Here is an 11,415-nt window from a genome sequence, read left to right on the forward strand (position 1 = left end):
TTCTAAGACTTGTTGTTACGGGATTTTTGTTTGAGGTTTTGGGGTTTTTTGGTAGTGTAGACATACCCATAGAGAACAGAAGTCTAGTGCAGGTTGTGACAAAGTTCCTCCTCTACCTTGGTGGGTCCTGCACTTATTGATGATTTGCTCGCCTCAGAGGTTCACGGCAGCCCTCAGTTTGGCCACTTTAGTGGCTCAAATCTGCCATTCACTCAGTTAGCCTCATCACTGGCCAGCATGGGGAAAGGAAGAAGAACAATCCCCGCAGTCTCTCCTGATCCACCTCGTGGATCGGGGAACAAGCCAGAGACCTTCCCCTCTGGTGAAACCCACAATCCAGTTCAACTCCTCCGGTATCAAATAGGGAGTTGGGGGAATGGACAGATGGGGGGAACCCAGGCCTGCCCTCTATTCCGGGTTCCAGCCCAGGGCCCTGTGGATTGCAGCTGTCTACAGTGGCTCGCGTGACAGCTACAACTCCCTGGGCTATTTCCCAATGGCCTCCTCCCAACACCTTCTTTATTCTTACCAAAGGACCTTCCTCCTGATGTCTGATAATGCTTGTACTTCTCAGACTTCCAGTAGTACGCTTTCTCACTCTCAGCCTCTTGCGCTTCTTGCTCCCAGCTCCTTGCATGCATGCCACAAACTGAAGTGAGCTCCTTTTTAAACCCAGGTGCCCTGATTAGCCTGCTTGTCTTAATTGATTCTGGCAGCTTCTTGATTGGCTGCAGTTGTTCTAATCAGCCTGTCTGCCTTAATTGCTTCCAGAAAGTTCCTGATTCTTCTGGAACCTTCCCTGTTACCTTACCCAGGGAAAAGGGACCTACTTAACCTGGGGCTAATATATCTGCCTTCTATCACTCTCCTGTAGCCATCTGGCCTGACCCTGTCACAAGGTGTTACCTAGTGTAAGCAACATGTCTTGCATATAAATTGAGTGTATTTTAAAAAGGACTTTTGTTGGTAAGGCAGTACCAACTAATGACAAAGGTAGATTGAATGTGTCGTAAACATGATGCATTTTGTCCATGAGCTTACAGGAAATCTAAATGGTTTTAAATAACTTTGTTCAAATGTCCTGAAGTTTTTAATGGAGAATGAAAATGATGAGGGTCACATATTAGTATTTTACTGACTACAAGCCAAAAAGGTTGCTTTGCAAACATTTTGAACTTTCTATCTGATCAGAGTTACCTTCCATTTGAGGATGCAACTTCCACTGGCATCAACATACTGATGGGTGAAAAGGAGAACACATCCTTCTGTCCACGGGAAAAGATTTTGGACCTTTCCATTTCCAAAATAATTAATAGAATGAATGGGTTTGGGGGTTTTGTGAATTGCGGCTTGTGCTCGTGATTTCATATTTTCTGCAAAAGTATCAAAAAGAAACAATTATTTGGTGGGGAGGATGTCTTTCAAACATTCTCATGGAACTTTTCCAGTTTTCCAACAGATAAAAGGACCATTTCAGAAGAAAAATGTCCCTTTTTTTTTAAAGGTCCTTTTGGTCTCAAATGGTTAAGACCTCTGTTTTAAGTCTCTCCCCTCACCCCACCCCAAAAAAGCTCTTCCAGCAGCACAGTGCCACCTAACACCATGTTGTAAGGAACTCTTCACTTACCTGTTATTTTCAGGAGAATCATGCTTCTATTCTTAAAGGATTTTTGTTGCTCTTGGTTTGCACATCTCTTCCCTTATTAAATCATTCACCATGTAATTTACATCATATTGCTCAATTAAGGGGAAACTCTTTTGCTGCGGCATGTGTTGGAGGATGAATAGAATCAATCAACTTTCTTACAAGACTAGAATCTCCATACAAACCATTCATTTCCGAGCTTACTTCTGCAGAAACAATAAAATGAATGCTATTGTACTACCTTGAAAATGGGCATTTTAAATGCTTATGACAGGTATGTTGTAAATGTTCATGACGGATATATTGTATATTTTTCATATCTCTGGTTAGAAAATAAAAGGGGTCTAACTTAATAAGCATCAAGCGCTTGGATTTGGTGCTGGGGTACTAATAGGTGTCTGTGCCATGCCACCATTTTCATGTCTCTCAGCTGTTGAAAGGAAAAAGGAGGCAGAGAAAACATTGTCAGGCCATCACTTCCAGGGAGAATGTCATCACTTTGCCCTCTAGCTTCCAATTCCAGTTCAGGCACTACTAATAGGAATTATGCGTGTGCGTATGGACAGAATAAAAAGACATCTTCTACACACAAGTATAAAGTCAACTGCTGTGTCTATTGCAGACCACCCATCATACTGGAGAAGCTGACCCTAATTAATTTAAACCAGGCTCACCTTGTTTTACTATAAGCAATTAAGATTAATTTGTTTCTGTAGCACCAAGAGTCTGTTATGGCTATTGTCTTCAGTGGTGCTTAGCAGCTTGCAGGATCAGTATAATGGTGATAATTTACAGATGAGGGCTGGGGAATTGGGAACAACGACAAATAAAGTGACAGAGCAGCAGTTCTTGACATTTTTCATACCAGGACCTCCCACCCAGGTAGCCAGGATCTCACTCACACCACTTCCTTCCCATTTAGCAATATGGGAAGGGCAGGACGGTCATTGACCCCCTGATATTTGTTTGTCACCTCCAGCTTAAGAATTCCTGGGCTAAAGTACTAAAGTTAACCCCTGGCTGGTTGGTTCCATGATTTTAGTTTAGATTTTCTATTTTAAAAGAAACTGATGTACCGTCTTCCAAATTTCTGACTCGCTATTCTCAAAACAAAGGAATGAACTGATTGTAACATGCAACAGGGATGATTATGTGTGAGTATGTGTAAGTAACAGTGCTGATATCCGTAACGGCACCCTACACAAGGGGCTTCACAACTCCGCCTTATAATCAGCATATGACTTCATATCATAGGCTTTATTTTTTTTAGTGTTTGCACTTACCCTGTAAACCATTTCTCTGAGGCATGTTTCCTGGCTTCCAGACATTTAACTCCAATGGTAGACAATGTGGCTAATGCCACAGAAAACAAGATTTGTATGGCCTAAAGACAAGCAGCAACTGCGATGGTCACTTGGTTTTCACACTGAATAAAAACATAAAAAGGGAAGGTTGAGTGAGGCTTCACTACCCACTAATACCTCACAGCAATTGTTTTCTTTGATAAATTAGCTCTAGGCAAGCACTTGACTGTCAGCATGGAATTTGATTTTGTAGCTCCTGTACAGAAGAATTGCCTGCTATCTCAGCTAAGTGCTGTATATAGTACGAAGAGCAGAATATACTGAAAACAGAGCCTGCTGGATTAAACTCTGTTTGGTTTGTGTAAAGCAGATTCAAACCAAATAATGACAGTTAATTTTTTTAAATCTTCAGGGTAAGAGTAACATCTCATGGGTTTATTGATTAAAAAGAGTTGTCACCCACTTGTCACAGCTGCTCCTCATTTTTAAAGACTGTAAGATGTCACAATAACCCCACACAACAATTGTTGGTGGGAAAGGGAGGTAGAAAGACTGAATTAGTCCAAACTAAAGAGCCTCCTGATACAACTCAAAGCCTATTTTAAGATCATGCTTGGTAAACAAGAACAGTATGAGACCAGACACTGGTGAACCAAAATTGGTGTGTCAGAACCTAGACCTAACTGGTGGACAAAATAATGAGTGGATGGGCTATTCCACCTATAACTCCCTTTTGGGGTCCTTAAAGAAAGGAACTTTGGGAGAAAAATTGTCTACTGTACCTAGCTTCACCATCATGGCTGCTACCCCCACCATCTCCTGGGACCTCCGGCCTTTGTCATCCTGATCATGAGAGATGTGCTAACCAGACTGGGCCAGAGAGAGGGACCCAGATGACCATTTCCAACAGCTCCAGCTATATCCTGAACACCTCCTGGGACATGCGACTTTGTCTCTCCTCCCTGTGTTCCCTCCCCAGCATGTATCCTTTTCCTTCCCCACCTTATTTCTTCTCTTTCCTAGCTCTCAGCTTTTTCCATCTGTCTAATACGAGTCTGGCTTAGCCAGCCAAGACTTTATATTTTGCAGCACTGCCGTGAGCCTGTGACCAGAATGAGGCAACTAAAAGCAACATCCTAAACAGCCTGATACTGATACGAGTTTGCCAGGTCTCGAAGTGGTTGATAAGACCATTTGCTGTGCTATGACAAGATCATTTCCAGCTGTGAGGTTGCAAGAGAGTCAATATCAGAGACAGAAACTTCATTTTCTATCTTTGCTGTTCTTTTCTCTCCCCTTTTGTGTGTATTTGTTTTCTTCTGAGGAAATGTGATCAAACTTAAACACCAGCAACTCCAGTCCATCTCAACTAATGTCTTCTCTTTTCCTCAAAAGGACGGTTATTACCATCTTTAATACCACCTAAAAGACTGTCAAATAAGGGTCCCTTTCCTTCTAAAATCTCTCTCCAGCTAAAGGGAAAGGGAACAAGGGATGATGTTAAAATGAAAGCCCTATTTAATACCTTACATTGCAAATGCTTTAACTGTTTTTTCCTTCTTTTCTGTATCTTTAATAAAAGGATTCGTAATGGTGTGGTTGCTAACGTATTAAGCAGGCTGAGGTCTTTGTATACCAAACCCCAAACCTTGTTTAGAACTGTTTAATGGTGACAGTGACTGTGTTATGTTAACATCTTTGGCCCATATATTCCATCTAAATTAATACAAGTCTCATGACCTCTGGGTTAATCAGCCAATGAGAGTTTGAAGTGATGCTGTAAATGCTCCAAAACTAGGCACAGACTGCCTACTCCCATGAAAAAAATCTAGGGGCAAAAATGAGGAAGCTCCCCTCTCTCTCTTTCTAAAGCCTCCCAGTGCTTTCAAAATGGATTGAATATTTATCCTCACTTCTCCTGAACTGTTTTGAAGGATACAGTCCAGCTACACGGGACTGTGCACATTCCTCTGCAGTGTCTCTATTTCAGGAGTGGCAGGGAGACAATTCCTAACTGGCTGGGTAATGCAGGTAGGGAGTCTCCTGACTGAAAGGCTGTATATAAATGTAAAATATTATTAATTATTTTAATCATTTGATTTTCAAGTGTGTGAGAGAGGACCTCAAATTCAGGAGTCTGTTAGAATTAGAGATAGGCCCAAACTGCAAATGTTGGATCAAATCTGAGCTTCTGCCAAGACTGGGCTTGTCTGGATCTGGGGTTTTGGTTTGGGCCCATCTTTGGTTGTAAAAGACTCTCCCCTGAGTCCATTACTCAGCTGGAAATTCTGTAATGCACAGTACTCTCTTCCCTCTCTTAACCTGCCAGGTGTAGCCTTATAAGATGTATCAGATAATGAATGATCCTACCATAAGTGAGTCTCCACATTCTTGATAACTGTATTCTGCCAGGTGGTGTGTGAATTCTGAGGAAAACCAAACTCCCTGCCCTTGGGGAAATGTTCAAGTTAGCCTTTGGAGCTACCATATGATATACTGAACTTTAAATCAGTCTGCTGAAATGCAGCACTGTATTGAATACACTGGAAGAAAACCCCACACAATAACCCTCTAAATCTATGCACATTTTTAATGCTTCTTACATATTTCTCTTTTCTCAGAGGTGTGGGTCCATTTCTGCCTCTTTCTTTAGACCAAGGGTGGGCAAACTATGGCCCACAGGCCGCATCCAGCCCGACAGCCATTTTAATCCAGCCCTCGAACTCCTGCTGCGGAGCGGGGTCTGGGGCTTGCCCTGCTCTGGTGCTTCAGCTAGGGAGCAGGGTTGGGGGCCACTCCGCGCAGCTCCCAGAAGCAGGGGCATGTCCCCCCTCAGGCTCCTATGCATAGCGGCAGCCAGGGGACTCTGCTCCACATGCTGCCCTCACCCCAAGTGCCACCCCCGCAGCTCCCATTGGTCGGGAACTGTGGCCAATGGGAGCTGCAGACGTGGCGCCTGCGGATGGGGCAGCATGCAGAGCCACCTGGTCACACCTCCATGTAGGAGCCAGAGAGAGGGGCATGCTGCTGCTTCCGAGAGATGCTTGAGGTAAGTGCCACCCGGAGCCTGCACCCCTGAGCCCCTCCAGCACCCCAACCTCCTGCCCCAGCTCTGATCCCCCTCCTGCCCTCCAAACCCCTCGGTCCTAGCCTGGAGCACCCTCCTGTACCCAAAACCCCTCATCCCCAGCCCCACCCCAGAGCCCGCACCCCCAGCTGGAGCCTTCACTTCCCCCACCTCGCCACCATCCCCGCCCCAGCCCGGAGCCCCCTCCAGCACCCTGAACTCCTCATTTCTGGCTCCACCCCAGAGCCCATATCCCCAGCCAGAGCCCACACCCCTTCCTGCACTCCAACCCCAATTTTGTGAGCATTCATGGCCCGCCGTACAATTTCCAAACCCAGATGTGGCCTTCAGGACAAAAAGTTTCCCCGTCCCTGCTTTAGACAGTATAGAGGTGACCATAGAAAAGTAGGAAGAATTGTAGACAGTGAGTTGATATATTTATATATATACACACACATATATATATGTAAAAAAGGATTTTATTACATCTTTAGATTGTCTGACCCAGCACATTTTGCTGATTCAGACTCATAAGGTCTAAAATAATTTCCTACTGCTGTCCTATCTGCTGGACTGTTGTATTTTTAAACAATTAATGGGCCAGCAAATGCCTGGGAATAGGTCCCATGACACTGTGCACTAAAACAGAACAATTTTTGCACGGGGTAAATCTGGTGCTGCAGCAAATTTATGGCAAAAGACTCTATACTTGAGATATTAATGATTAGGACCTGATCCTGCAAAGATTTAGGAGCATGCTTAACTTCACACACAGTGAATAGTCCCATTAATCAGCCCCTTATTCTGTATTTAGCCCAGAATTTTTGCTTACTATGTAATAAGGCCCTGAGCAATGGGATCGTTATTTTTTCCTCCATAAAATATTAATATGGACCTTGGGCTGAAAATCTGTGCTGCTGACCTCAATAATACCCCCTACATGTGGTCCTGGAAAGGAGTCCTCAAGAGGCATAGGTTCAAGGATTACACAACATGCCATACAGTGATAGACTCAAGGAGCTTGATCTATTTAGTTTAACAAAGAGAAGGTTAAGGGGTGACTTGATTACACTCTATAAGTACCAACATGGGGAGCAAATATTGGCTCCTCAGTCTAGCAGAGAAAGGTGTGACACGATCCCCTGGCCGGAAGTTGAAGCTAGACAAATTCAGAGTAGAAATAAAGTGTACATTTTTAACATGCGGCGGTAATTAACCACTGGAACAATTTACCAAGGATTGTGGTGGATTTTCCATCACTGAAAAGTTTTAAATCAAGATTGGATGTTTTTCTAAGATCAGCTCTAGGAATGATGTTGGGGCAGTTCTCTGGCCTGTGCTATACAGGAGGTCAGATTGGATGATCACAACAGTCCCCTCTGGCCTTGGAATCTATGAGTACCCGTCTGCCAGGAAATACTTCCTGGGATGGACATGGGGGTTTTCAGGCCTCTTTTACATCACTCTGACCCTTTTATACCACATAAAGGAGCGGGAGTGAAGGTCTCACTCTTTGTGAATTAAGCATTGGACAAGATCATCCATTTAGATCAGATGGGCAAAGCTCATTTTATGAGCTCCCTGTGACTGTAATGGTGGTGGGCTTGATGACTTGTTCCTCTTAGTCTAGAAAATTGGAAGGCTCCAGAAGCAACAACAGCTACTATCCTATAAGTAGTATAAGAGAAATACTGCACCTGCTTTTAGTTCCTGTCGCTAATATTTATTTCAATGTTTTGTTCTGAGGTTGGACATTATTAGATAAACCCACTGGAGTGTTCTTAAATTGTTTTTGCTTCGTTTTGTTCTTACATTATTTTTATTTCCTTTGTCAACAGTGCAGCTAAGAAGCCTAAAAAGTAACAGAAGAGCAAGGCAATGTGCCTCAGATGGAAGCACAGAAGCATAAACCAGTCTCTCTTAAATCTAGTGTCCTGAGTTGGTTAAAGAAGTGGTATTTGGTTATAGGGAGCCACCAAGTTTTAAGGGAGCCGCAGTATTAAAAAGCCTGGGAACCACGGGCCTAGAGGGACAAATGACCCTACAGAGTTAAACAAAGATCTCAGTAGATAAGAACTGAAGCTACAACACTGTTGGGGCAAAAGACAATTTAAAGTGGTAAAATAAATGTAGAGGCGAAAAATTAATTTAGAACTTGGGTGCTTAAATTAGGCACAAATCCAAATCCAGACCCTGATTCTGCAGACACTTACACATGAGAATAACCTCAAATAGGTGAGCAGTCCCACTGAACTCTGTAGGACTACTCACAAGCTTGTGGTTAATCATGTTTGCAGGATCAGGATCTTAACAGACTACTGATTGTTAAAGGTATTGATCAGCCAGGCACAACTCTCATTGACATAGCTGGAAGCTGTGGGCGCTCAACGCCTCTGAAAATTGGTGCACTCGCTCCCCAGTCCTGCTGCCATCATCTTCAATGGTGCATGATGGGGGCTTTGATTTAAGTGACTAATTCTCAGTTACAGGGCTAGTTTCATCTCTGTCCCCTTTCTGGTATCTCTGGGTGCACCCACTCAGCTGTTCAGCCTCTTACACATACCTGCCTCAGGGTGGATTCTTGCGATTCTTCCACTCCTAAACCAGGAGGCAGGTACAGCAACTGTGTGTCACCCTGCAGGTCTTCCAGGATTTCAGACACCTGCATTTCCTCCATTCTAGAACCTGTGGCCAGTGATACTGACCAACAGCCTTCTTAAAACAAAGCATTTTTACTTAGTAGTTGGAACAAAGCACTGGAGGAAAAAAGGGATTTTAAAACACTAGACATTTTCCATGCATACATAGTCTTGCCTAATTTTATGCTTTGCTACAAGCTAAGTTAGATAGGCTTTCATCTTAAGTTACAGGAACAGAACAGAACCACCTTACATTCTCTTAGCAAAGCCCTGATCCTCCTGTATGTCTGTGGGACTGTGCCTCTCAAAGCAACACCCTGGAACCTCCATATTCCCCCCATTGTATAATTATGATATATTTCATACAAGGTATGCCATGTAAGATATCATATGAAAAGTCATGATCTGCTGAAAACCATTGTTATGTCCAAATGTGTATATCATTCGTGTGTATGAAGTTATGAGATTTTGCAATATGGTTGTTACTGAAATAGGTTGGAGGTTTGAGAGTCTCTACTGCTGGTTCCCCAGGGACAGCAAGGGTGGTGATCCACTCCGAGGAGGGTATTAAGTGACCCTTAATCAGCAGGGGAGTTGTAAACAATGGATTTACAATTCTGTAAGAGAAGCACACACAATGGGGGATTGCTCAACCCTGTGACTCAGCAAAGCCCTCCAGGGCATGTCTGGGCTAGTGTTTTCCAAGCACATGGACTGAGGATATAAAATGGGGGACAGTGGCATCATGCTTTGGCCCTTATCCTCCTTCACATATGCTGGAAGCAATAAGAACGCTGGAAAGACAAAGACTAGAACTGAGGAGACTGGTCCCAGGCTTAAAGGGGAAGACTATGTATTAAGAACTGTAACATCTAGTGTGATGAGAAAACTGCTTGTCCAAATACTGCCCAGTCTAATAAGGTTTAAGATTTAGACTGTGCACTTACCTTTTTTTTCTTTGGTAACTATCTCTGACCTTTTGTGCCTAGTACTTATAATCACTTAAAATCTATCTTTCTATAGTTAATAAATCTGTTTTATATTTTACATAAAACAGTGCATTTTTGTTGAAGTGCTTGGGAAATCTCAGCTCAGTGTACCAAGGCTAGTTTGTGTCCTCTCCACATCGAGGGAGAACCCAGGAATCCTGTCACAGGGACTCAGGATAAAAGTTGATGCTGCAGCTCAGAGCAAGCCTCCCAGCCCTGCACAGGTAACCAGACATGCACTAGCTCTGCTCAAGGCAGCACACTAAAAATAGCAGTGTGGATGTTGCGGCACCAGTGAAGGTGCAGGCTAGCCACCCAATCTTGGATAGTCCTGGTGGGTAAATGACTTAGGAGCACAAGTCTTCTTGACTTTCAATGGGAATTGTGCTCCTAAGTCATTTTGGTGCTTTTGAAAATCTCACCCTATTTTTATTTTACTATTCAAACAACTCATTTTCTAGGGTCAAGGTCTTTATTTACAAAAGTAAAATGCTGACATAGAGAAAACCTCACATTTAATGAGCTGTCTTTAAAAGCTACAGCATCCTTTTGTGGACTTAGGCAAGTCACAACAACAAAAAAGAGAAAGAAAGAAATCTAAGCTTTCACTAACATCAGTTAATCTTCACAAGGTCATACTTTACGTAATTTTAATTAACATCTATTGAGTGTTGATGTTCACTTGCCAAATGGAAATATGTTCATTAAAATACACATTAAATACCCCTGCTATAACATCAGTTGAGAATGTTAAACAGACAGGACTTGGAATCACTGTTCTGAATGTTCTTGTCAGTGGTGTATGTGCTTTACTTTTTCAAACATTTTCCATTTCTCTCAGCCTGGATAAATGTACCACAATGCATCTCCAAGGAGAGCAGTTTCCTGGCTAGCATTATAATTCTGCAAAGGGGAATTTTTATAAACTTTGAATTTACACCATACTGGATAAAAGTGGAATTTAAAATTAAAAAGCCATATTAAAATAGCATTAGGGCACCCCTGGGAATTTATTTATTTGGTCCATTAATACATTTCTGACAGAGATGGAGCAAAGTGCTGTGGCTGGGCTAGGGGAGGGAAGCAGGATTTCTATTAAGCAGTACTGTGGCCTGGTGCGTTGCAGCAGTCTCAAGCTGTGGATCAAGAGAACACACCATGACATTATCTTGGGGCACCCATGATTGAGTCACCTTGTTACCCCCGCTGCCTCAGGAAGAGAGAGAGACTTGCTGGTGCTAAACTGGGTGTCAGCTCCCTGTCACTCCAGCCTGTTAGCCACTCAAACACTCTCCTCGGAAGCTCGGCCAGCCTTTACTTTGCCTTGCAGGTTAACTTTATGTGCACCCCAATGACCAAGCCTCCTTGAAGAGCGTTCCCCTGTCGTATCCAGCCCTGGCACTGGATACTCTCAGAAATTACCAGGTTCGCTGTCTCCAAAGAAACAGTGTGCATGCTAGCCTATTAGGTTCAGCTGAGGGTTCACACTTTACTTACCATTACAGCACTGAAATGAATTTATAATAAAAGCAAGAACAAGTTTATTAATAAATAACAGAGATTTAGGTGATACTGAGTAAAGATAGTGGAAACAGAATTGGTTACAAAAGTAAAACATGCTGCTAAGAGACTAACCATAACTTTAGCAGGCCTCACTTCTTTGGCTAAAGCAGTTTCTTCACTCTCCTGTCTGGCTGCAGAGCCTGTTGGTTTTCAGTCAAAACCATGGTGGTCATGAATCACTCCCCTCTGCCAAGAGTGTTCCTCAGTG

General features: G+C 43.2%; 1 long non-coding RNA gene across 1 annotated transcript; it reads right to left on the reverse strand.

The window, feature by feature from the left end:
* Positions 1-866: 866 nt before the first annotated feature.
* LOC122464287 lies at positions 867-3,175 on the reverse strand. Its single transcript, XR_006288225.1, has 3 exons — positions 2,929-3,175; positions 1,628-1,851; positions 867-1,373 (listed from the first exon to the last, which is right to left on the reverse strand). It is a non-coding gene; the product is annotated as an uncharacterized LOC122464287 (long non-coding RNA).
* Between the last annotated feature and the right edge of the window lie 8,240 nt (positions 3,176-11,415).

This window comes from Chelonia mydas, chromosome 2, assembly GCF_015237465.2.
Source record: "Chelonia mydas isolate rCheMyd1 chromosome 2, rCheMyd1.pri.v2, whole genome shotgun sequence".
NCBI classification, from domain to species: domain Eukaryota; kingdom Metazoa; phylum Chordata; order Testudines; family Cheloniidae; genus Chelonia; species Chelonia mydas.